At 46.0% G+C, this 9,876-nt stretch overlaps 1 long non-coding RNA gene across 1 annotated transcript; it reads right to left on the bottom strand.

The window, feature by feature from the left end:
- Window positions 1–4,366: 4,366 nt before the first annotated feature.
- Window positions 4,367–9,529, bottom strand: LOC118691309 (uncharacterized). Its single transcript, XR_004980990.2, has 2 exons — window positions 8,971–9,529; window positions 4,367–7,211 (listed from the first exon to the last, which is right to left on the bottom strand). It is a non-coding gene; the product is annotated as an uncharacterized LOC118691309 (long non-coding RNA).
- Window positions 9,530–9,876: the final 347 nt, after the last annotated feature.

The raw sequence follows: 9,876 nt of genomic DNA, 5'->3' as shown, positions 1-9,876 counted from the left end.
GACCCCAAGATCAAGTTCCAGATAGTGATGAATGCAAAGTTTAGTTATCTTTCAAAGAAGCCACCAGAAACCTAAAACTGAACTTATTTTTTCTTCCCATGAGGAAATCCTGTAGCAGCCCTCCTCTGCTCAGATAACTGCAGCTTTGCAGCACCTTTGCTGTGAACAGGCATCAGAGGAATTCTTGCTGGTGTCTGGCCAGCAGGCAGAATGAAACTTCTATGAAAACAGACAAATCAAAAAGAGGGGTCTGGGAAGGAAAGGGCAGACACTTGGGAACAGTCACCTCCACTGAGCTGACAACAGCTTGCCCAGCTGAGGCTTGGCGTGAAGTGTTTACTCATCTGCCTTAGCCCTGGAAAACGAAAAGGAGGTTAAAAATTAATCTGTGCAGCTGGCAACTGCTGGAGTGGGCTGACATGGGGGTGCAAATTTTTATGTAGCAGCAGGGTGAGCAGGCATCAGGGTTCACATGTGGTGGCTTGACCCGTGCAATACAAGGCACTGCATGACCTTTGTGGAGTGAAGTGCCCTTTTTTGTACTGACCTGTTTAATTTTGGTGACACAAAGGTGTGGGCATCCCGGTTCTTCTGAGATGGTGCCCACCCAGCTGCAGCTAGCTTTTCATTCCCAGCTGTGCTTGCAGAATAATGTGGCACAATGGATATCTTTCCTTTAAATTTGAAAGGCTAGATTTGCTAATGGCAGGCTCTTTGAGTCATCTGGAAAACTAGAGAAACCTTATGGTATATCACCTGTTTATTAGTGGCTCCTAGAGCTTGATTTTGGATCATATCTCACAAAAGGACCTTGCCAGGTGCTGCTGGAATCATCTTCAGGCTGAACGTTGAATTTCAGGCTGATAAAAAATGAATCCCTGTTAGAAGAGACTGCAGGGGATGGAATCTAAACCTGCTGGGGCTAAACTAACACCAGAAAGTGCTGGCCTGCACTGCAAGAGGCCAGTCTCTAAGTAGTTTGGTAGTTACCTTAACAGCTATAAAAGGTGTAAATCTGTAGAGAGGACAGAAAGAATAAAGAGAGAAACTGCCCTACCTGTCTCCTGCTCCACAGGGAATAACACAAGCTACATTCACAGTAACTGATCCAAGTAACTGCTCTAAATGGAGAGGAAAAAGCTGTGGCTGAAATGTCTGTACAAATTACAGGGAGACAAGCCTGTATCTCCAACTCTCTCTCGAATTCTTGTGCTGCACCACTGCTAAAGAACTTTAAGCCCCTTTGTATGACAGAGTAAATATGCAACTAAACAACTTCAGGCATAGGAAGACCTCTCCAGCAGCACCATGAGGTTATTACTGTCTCCCAGAACAATGCATGCAGCACAGTGTGATAGGTGTGTACTGCCTGAAAAAAAACATATCAGACTTTACATTTAGGAGAGGCAAGAGACCACCTTCTTTGTGTTATGAGTACAGGTAGTTGTAGAAATGTGCTCACACCCTGAGCAGATGGCTCCTGGGGCACAGGGAATAGTTTTTTGCTTTTCACAAGCCAAGCTGGTCCTCGCAGCAGAGGAGAATAAAGCTGCAACATTTCAGATATTCGGAGCACATCACGTGTGGCCATTAGGGCAGGATTAAACAAACATAATTAGAGAAAGTCCTTCTGAAAGATGGTTCTGCTAAAGGATTCAAGTGCACACCTATTCTGCGCCCTGCTTGAAGTCCTAATGCTGCTCCAGTGCTAGAAGCAAATGCCTTTTGAAGGCAGCTCAGAGCCACCGAGCAGTCGCTTAGCTTTATAGTTTGCTAGCTGCATGTCATCTTTGAAGGCTGGGAAATTGCAGAGGCAGTGCCGTGATTCCCAGCCGAGTGAAGCAGACACTTGACACATTTCATCCCTTGCAATTAAGGGAGAAAAGCAGAATCAGGGGAAAATTGAAGCAGCATTTTAGCAATAGACCACTCCCTTATCAAGATGAAGTACAAGCATAGATATATGCAGGATGGATGCTAAGCACAGACAGTAATAAATGCATGTGAACTTTGCATTAGAAAGCCTCACACTTAGAAGACTTCTTTTATTGCTCTTAGTCATTTACACACATCCTTCTAAAGCGAGGAAGCTCAAACATAATCAAACCCTGTGTGCAAATTACCAAGTCAAATGCTGTTCTGTTCTGTTGTCTTTTAATAACAGAGCGCAAACTTCCCAGTGCAAAAATACAATCTTGTGATAAAATGACTAATACATGACTAAAGCCAGTTTCCATTGTGCAGGCATAGCTCTGGGGATCATTTGTTTTTCATGGTAGATCCCTCAGACAGTGAATTCCTCTGGTGGTTGGGATTATATTAATGACCAAGACTGTTAGTCACCTCAAGGGAGCTGAAATAGGATGCCACTCTGGTTGCCATTATTAATTCCAACTGCAGGTGTGAAAATTAATTTCATGGGTATTTTTATCATTTCCTTTTAGTTAAGGATTAGAGTTTCCGAGTGACCCAGACTCCGGATAGAGACAAATCTGAACCAGGTCTGCCCAGCACTCCCATAACAGTGGACCAATTCTGAGGGTGTAGGAGGGGAAAAAATGGGGTATGAGGCTTTCCATCCCTTGCTTGAAGACAATTAATGGCACTGAAAGATATCAGATGTCATAATGACATACACTTCTTTGCACCAAGACTCTGTAAAGCAATCCAGTAAATTGCAGGTTGTTTTCATTTCTGTGAAAGAATAACACATTTGCCAATCGTGGGAGAAAAAAAAGAAGTTAAATATATCAAACCAAATCAAATGTAGCTGATTAGAAAGCTACAGTTTCCATTTGCTGGCACGGGTACTGTTTTCACATAGATTTTCTGACAGATGCTGCTATATCTCCATAGTCAAGACAGCTCCAGCAGCCAAGCCCCTGCCTGGCACCTTTAACCATAGGTGGAGTTGGGCTGTTGAATTTGGGGAATGGGAGGGGAATGGCTGGGAGGCGAGCTGGCTCACCTTGGCTGGAGAGGGCAGGAGTTGGAGTCAGCTGGATCTGTTAAGGACAGACAGACTGGGAAGGAGGAAACCCCCCCCCCACTTCTCCCCCTCCCCACGATTAAACCTCCACTCCTGCCAGTTGAACTGGCAAAGGTGTTGGCTCCAGAGCTGTCCTGTATTCACCGACACCTCCTCCTGCCAGAGCCCCATGAGTAATGCTCAGAAGATAAGCAGGTTAGGCCAGATTCAGTCAGATAATTAAGGCTTGGAGGTAATGTAAGATCCTTAGGCGCTCTTACATACATACTGCTCATCCGGGGTTTGGATTTATAACTCATAACCACCTTCCATCCGACAGCTCTCCTCGTGTCTGGGGCATCTTTGCCGTGCTGGCAAGCGCTGTGTCTGCCCCACAGATGGACAGACAGACAGGCAGGGGCGCAGGGCTCGGAGCTCCCTCCCCGTCCGCGTCGCAGCCATCAGCCCTCCATCTCTCTCGAAGTATCTCTTCTTATTGCTGCCGTGCGAGGTTTTCCCGGCCGATCCCCGTCCCCCTGCCCCTCCCGGGGCCGTTTCCAGCCGCTCCATCCCAGCGCACAGCGGGCAGAAGCTGCCGCTTGGAATTGGCTTCGCTCTCCCCATCCCTCCCTGGCTGCCTGCGCCGGGTGACCCTCCCCGCTCCGAGCTGCCAGAGCCGCGGGGCTCGACGCCAGCCCTCCTCTGTTATAATGAACCTTTTTAGGTCATGGAAGCCAAGAACCTTGTGTTGCTAAAGACCCCATCAGTTACTTTAAGCAGTTATCGTATTTTACTGTTTACAGGGAGTAAGTCCAGAGCATGGCGCTCAGCCCATCGCATGCAGCACAGTTTATCACCAAAAATTAATGAGTTTGTGCCATCTCGCACTTCAAGGCATTAAATCACGGTTTTGTTTAAAATTTACTGAAGTTCACAACTTTTAATAAAGACCATCTCAACCTTCACAGTTACACATCAAAACATCATGTCAGAATCATGCCCTCCTCACCATTTACTGACGGCTGACTCCAAGAAAGAGATAGCATATAAAATTCACTTATTTTTTCATGCTGCCACTGCAACCATTCTTACTGTTGAAACAACTTAATGCAGAGCAGAAGGGAAAAAAGCAGCAATAATTTTTCTGAGCTAAAATAGATACAAATGCAGTGTGCATATTGCAGGACATTACCAGGATAGCTCAGACACATTACATTAATGTAATAATTTTATTCCTTCCTCTTAACTAATGCTAGTCTCTAGAGTTTTCAGTTTTATTTGTGCAGGAATTTTTACCAGATTCTCCATTTACCCACTTCAGCTAATTTCAGAGAAAAGTCCACACTGTATAGCTGAACATGATCATCCAGCTTATAAATGACAAATTCCACCATAAAGCTGTATAAAAATCTTTATTGCATCTTAAGTCTTTATTTCTTTTAAATGAATATATTTTTTTCTAGCATCAAAATGTCTTCATTGATTTTTACATTTAGGCAAAAGCTGTTCATGAAAATTAGTAAAGTGGGACATGCATCAGGGAACAAACACAGTGCAAATCTGGTGATGCCAGCCTTTAGCCACGTCTCAGAGTCACTTGCAGTTTTTCAGTCACACCTCTGTGCTGTCTTTCTTTCAGAGACAAAAATTGCCTCTACATCATACAATGTTATTTGCAATATTTCTAGTATTTTATGAACAGTATAAACGAGCAATGAAAATATCCTGATTGCTAAAAAGTCATCTCTTCATTTGGACTCAAGAGTAGACAGAGCAAACTCACACACTCAAGTGTAGCACCGATGCTGCATTTTCCATATAGTGACTGTCAGGCACTTCCAGGGGAATAAAATAGAAGCAGCTGCTAAAACCTCACAATTCCTAGAGCTAAAACACAAGCCCTCTTGGATGTGACACAAAAGCAACCAAAATGTGTGTTTAAGCCTGTCTTTTCAAGCTACTTTTTTTCTAATTTAGCCACAGAAACTTTACAGACAACTGAATAGAGGTTGTGTATTCATGATCTGGGCAGAATGGCCAAATAGGAGACTGTATAGGGAAATAAATATTTTTATTTTCTCACCTTCTGCAGCTTTGAAATGCAGCAAGTCTTGTGGATTCGGTAACACTAATACAAAACTGGAAAGCGAAGAGAGGAGAAGCAAGTTTCATTAAGAGGGAGAATTCTACATAAAATATACTGGTGCTGATGGAGGAAAGGAAGAGACAGCCAAGATGTTCAGCTGCAAGTGGAGTCCAATTTGATGCTCAGCATGAGTTTAAAGGGAAGATTTTCTCAGCCTTAAAATAAAAGAGCAGTATTGGATGCGTACAGGGCAGAAAACTGTCGTCACAGAAATGGATTGTGCCGGGCTTGGGAAAAGCGAGAGTGGCAAAAGTAGCTCATTTTGCTGTGCTACATTTATAGATGTGCTCATTTGAATGCTCCCAGGAGGACCAGCTTTCTGCGTCCAGACAAAATTATACAGGCATCCCACCATGCTGCATCCCGGTGCTAAAACCTCAGCATAAAGGAGATCCACCACAGCTCTGCCTTTGGATTTTGGGGAGCAGACCTGATTTCCTGCCAGCAGATCTGCTGCTGTCTTTCATTTCTTGTAGGATCAGCCCTCTGACATAAACAAATTGCTAACATCAAGGACCTGATCCTGCTTCCACTGAAATCAATACAAGTTTTGTCATTGGTTTCAATGGGATCAAGGATTCAATCCCACCGTTTTTGAAGTCAATAGAGTTGGGGTTTTCTCTGAATAAGCAAGGTTGTGTTGATACTGCAGAATGGGCCTAAATTATATTGATTATTGGGACATAAACCCAAGCATAAAAACAGGATTAGGGGAAAAAAGGGAAATGTATGAGAAGGTGAGTGTAGAGCAGCATCCATTCCTGGTGTGCAGCGGGTCAGCAGGAGCTCGGCTGGAGCAAAGGCTGCAGTGGCACAGCACCAGGGAGCCCAGTCCACCAGAAAATTTTGGGGGAAGAGAGAGAAGAAATGCATCCAGGTGATACTTTTTCATCTGCTTCTTCTAAAGCAAACCTTTTGAGTCACTCATTCTTTATTAAAAATAAACAAAACGTCGACAGAAGAAATTATTGTCACATATACACACACAGTAATTGGTTCTGCTTCTTCGCTGCTCCTTCTTTTCCCTCTTCTCTGATACAGGGTTGTTCTGTGTTTCTGTAACAACTACTGGCAAATCAGAATTTATTGTACATATGTTTGTGTTCCACTTAATAAAAAATATACTTATATTTTCAGATAAACTTTGTTAGTAATTCATGAGGTAAGTGACTATTTATGCTAATAAGGGAGAAATATATTCTCAAGCATAATGCATTACATAAATTTGAATGCAAAATGTTCAATTATGAAGTAAATACAGGTAATGCAAACAGTAAATTACATCCAATAAAAATATATAAAGAATGGGTCTTCAAAGAGAGAGAGGCTTTTATTTGCATCTGTGAGTTGTTTAAAGAGAAAAGAATTAATAAATACTGAATTACTCTTATGATGATTTAGCTCATAATTCAGCAATCCATAACGACTCCCAGTAATCAGACTGTTGTTTCATACCCTCCAATATAAGGCAGGACTGTTTCCTCAGCAATTTTATCCCTACCAGATTATCTCGTCTGATTCTATTAATTCTCTCCCATAAATCTGCTAACAGTGATATGTGATTTACTTACCCTGTTAACTGATCTGAAGACTGTTAAAAGGATTTATCTAGCTCTGCACCTAGGAGTAGTTTATGCCTTATCACTCTGTTACCCTGCAGAAGTCTTTCTGAAATCAGTTGGGCTGGTTTCATAGTTAAATTCAGCGGACACTGTTTAGTTCCACACCATAAAATAAGACACTAGATAAACAAAAGGAGCAGTAACTGTACTTAATGTGTTGGTCTTGATACGTGTTCAAGTTATAACAAACGACTCTGTGAGTCCATATAACACGAAAGCTGCACGTTTGCTCCTGCTGGATGTGGTGTGTGGGACAGGCACACGCGCTCCAGCGGTGCAGGCTCTGCCTCTGCTGCTGGCGTGCTCCACGCAGGCCGACCCCAGAGGCTCTGCAGTTAATGTTTCACGTCCCCCTGCACGGTCTGTCAGAAAACTCTCCCACAATAAATATACATTAGTTTGGAGGCTCATGAACCGGGTCAGCAGCACGCTGGGAGCGAGCAGGGCTCCATGGGTACGTCGTTGAACGGAGATGCTTGAAAACAAACCGGAGCAAGAAGCTGTGAGAGGGACAGAGGAGTTTTCCCTCTTCCTGGCTTGGGGCAGGATTGTTACAAACAGTGCTGGGAAAAGGGAGAAGTCTCAGGGAATTGGCCTGCGATAATTGTGGAAAAACTGGAGACTGAATAGCTCTAATTGAAATGAAAGTGTGTGATTGTTATGGAAGAAACACTGTTAATAGAGGACTGTAAATGTTTAGACACCCATTGTGAATAGCCAAATAATAAAGAAAAATACTACTAAATCGAGAATTATATACTGTAGGGAGGAGAATGTTGCTTCTGAAGGTTATCCAAAAATTGCTAATAATCTTTTTTCTCTGCTGCACTGAACAGTAGAGACATTTTGGTGCAGCAGTTCTGTGTAACAATCACACAAGAACAATATTGTCCAACTAATAATTTTACTCGCTGCTCTGGTAGGTCAGAGCTTCAATTAATTTGCAGTACTTGCTTACATTGGTATCAATTAAGAGACGGTCCCCATTAGCTCACACAATTTCATACTCTTTGTCTAGAGTTCAGAGTTTACTCAGGAAATTTACTCATTTGCAAATGTAGCACTTTGAATTTTCACATCTAAACAAACTGTTTTATGGGGCTGGAGCCACATTTCTATAGCCATCTACCACACGGCCTAGGGAAATACTACAACGGTACATTCTGAAATGCAATCACCTTTTCATTTAAAAATATTAGCACACACTTTATCTCTCTCACAGGTAAGCATGTTAAGGGGTATATAGTTCTACATTCATCTTGCTCAGGAGAAAAAAAAATACAGGGAAGTGGCCTCTCCTGGGGGGATTTATGCTGTGAGCCTGAAGTTTTGTTGATTCCAACAAAGTGAAGAAATAGGAAAGTCAGCCCCAGCAGTTAACTTGCATTAACTTTGTCATGGATCACCATCTCTAAGATCCAGCTGCAGATGTGCACGGCTCTGTGTGTGCGGGTGTGCTGCGGGACAGTGCACAACCGTATTTTGATTTTGTTAGAAATGTTGGTAGCATTTTTTACCTTTACAGAATTGTCACTATGATAATTTCTAGATCTAGTTATCTTCCTAAAATTGCAGTATGCCCTACCCCTTTCAGCAGCCAGGAACAGTACATGCTGTATGACTTTCAGATGTTAGTACTGGCACTCACACTGATAATGGCATAGTCAGAAGATGTTATCCATTCGTAAATCCACTCGCCAAATGCTATTTCCTAAGCAGAGATTCTTTGGCTATTGCAAATGATGACTTTCACAGTTCTTGAAAAATCACCCAGAGCCCTGCCTGCACCTACAGAGTGATACCCTGAGCAGGGTTATAAATAGCAAACTCCAGGGGGGAAGGGACCAGGCTAGGGGAGAAGGGAGGATTTGAAGTACAATGTTCAAGAAGCAGGTTTAATATATGACCAAGTGTCAGAAGTCAGGTTTCTGAGAATTACTTTTCAGATAAACAACTTTATAGCACCGCACTTAATCTTACTTACTAGAGACATCTCATTTATCACGGAATTACAAGTAACTTTAATTCTATCGATATTCCCATAAAGCCCGGTCGGAAAATCGAGCCTGGCAGCCCCGGAGGCTGCGGATCTCCCCAGCCCGACATGGGACGCGGCGGGTGCAGCCGGGGCCGGGCGGGACCGCGGCGGCTGCGGGGGCGGGCGGGACACGACGGGGGGGCCCGTCCTGTCCTGTCCTGTCCCGTCCCGTCCCGGCCCGGCGCTCGGCACTGACCTGCGGACGAGAGATGGCGCTGTCGAGGTTCGAACCGAGCCGCTCCGCCGCTCCGCCGCTCCGCTCCAGCCGCCGCCGCTCCTCGGCCCCCGGACCGGCCCCAGCCCCCTCCCGAACGGGAAGGGAAGGGGGGCTGGGGGGGAGGCGAAAGTAAATACAATTAGTTCTAAATGTATTAAATTAATTAGTCCTGGCCCGCACGCGGGTGCGGCGGGAGGGGTGCGGGGGCAGCGCGGGGTTTGCAAACTTGCGGGGCTCTCGCACCTCCGGGCGGGCGTGGGGGATGGAGGGATCGATGCCCCGTCCCCGTAAGAAAATAATCAATAAGTGACCGGGGCGCTGCGGGGGTGCGGAGCGATGACCCGCGGCCGGCACGGGGGAAGGGCCGCCCGCCCGTCCGCAGGTACCGCGCCGGGCACGGCGGAGCCCCGCGCTGCCCGCTCCCTCCCGGGCGCCGCCGGCTCCCCCGGAGTACCGCGTCCGGCGCTCCCCCTCCCTAGTCCCGGCCGCCCGGAGCTCCCCTGCGCCCTCGGGTGCCGGGCCGGGCTCAGGGGCAGCCCCGGGCACTCCGCCCCGGGGCAGGGCGCTCGCCGCGGGCGCGCACGGTGCGGCGCGGGCGGAGCGGGCCGGCGGTGGCCGAGCCGAGCCGAGCCGAGCCCAGGCGCGGTGCCGGCGGCCAGGAGGGGGTTAAGCGGGCGCTGACAGTCAGCTGAGCCCTGACTGACAGCCCGCAAAGTTTCCCTGTCGCTAGACTCTTATGCTAATGAGGCCGGGCGGCGCGCGCCCATTGGCCCGGCCCCGAGCCCGTGTCCCGCCTGACGTCACGGGCGCTATAAAACTCCGCAATGCTTTAAACTCTCCTGCCGGATCAAACCTTTAAATATTTTTCATCTTCTTGCTGTAGCT

This window comes from Molothrus ater, chromosome 12 (genome assembly GCF_012460135.2).
Source record: "Molothrus ater isolate BHLD 08-10-18 breed brown headed cowbird chromosome 12, BPBGC_Mater_1.1, whole genome shotgun sequence".
Taxonomy (NCBI): domain Eukaryota; kingdom Metazoa; phylum Chordata; class Aves; order Passeriformes; family Icteridae; genus Molothrus; species Molothrus ater.
The sequence above is the reverse complement of the archived record's forward strand: the minus strand, read 5'-3'. Positions and strand labels throughout refer to the sequence as shown.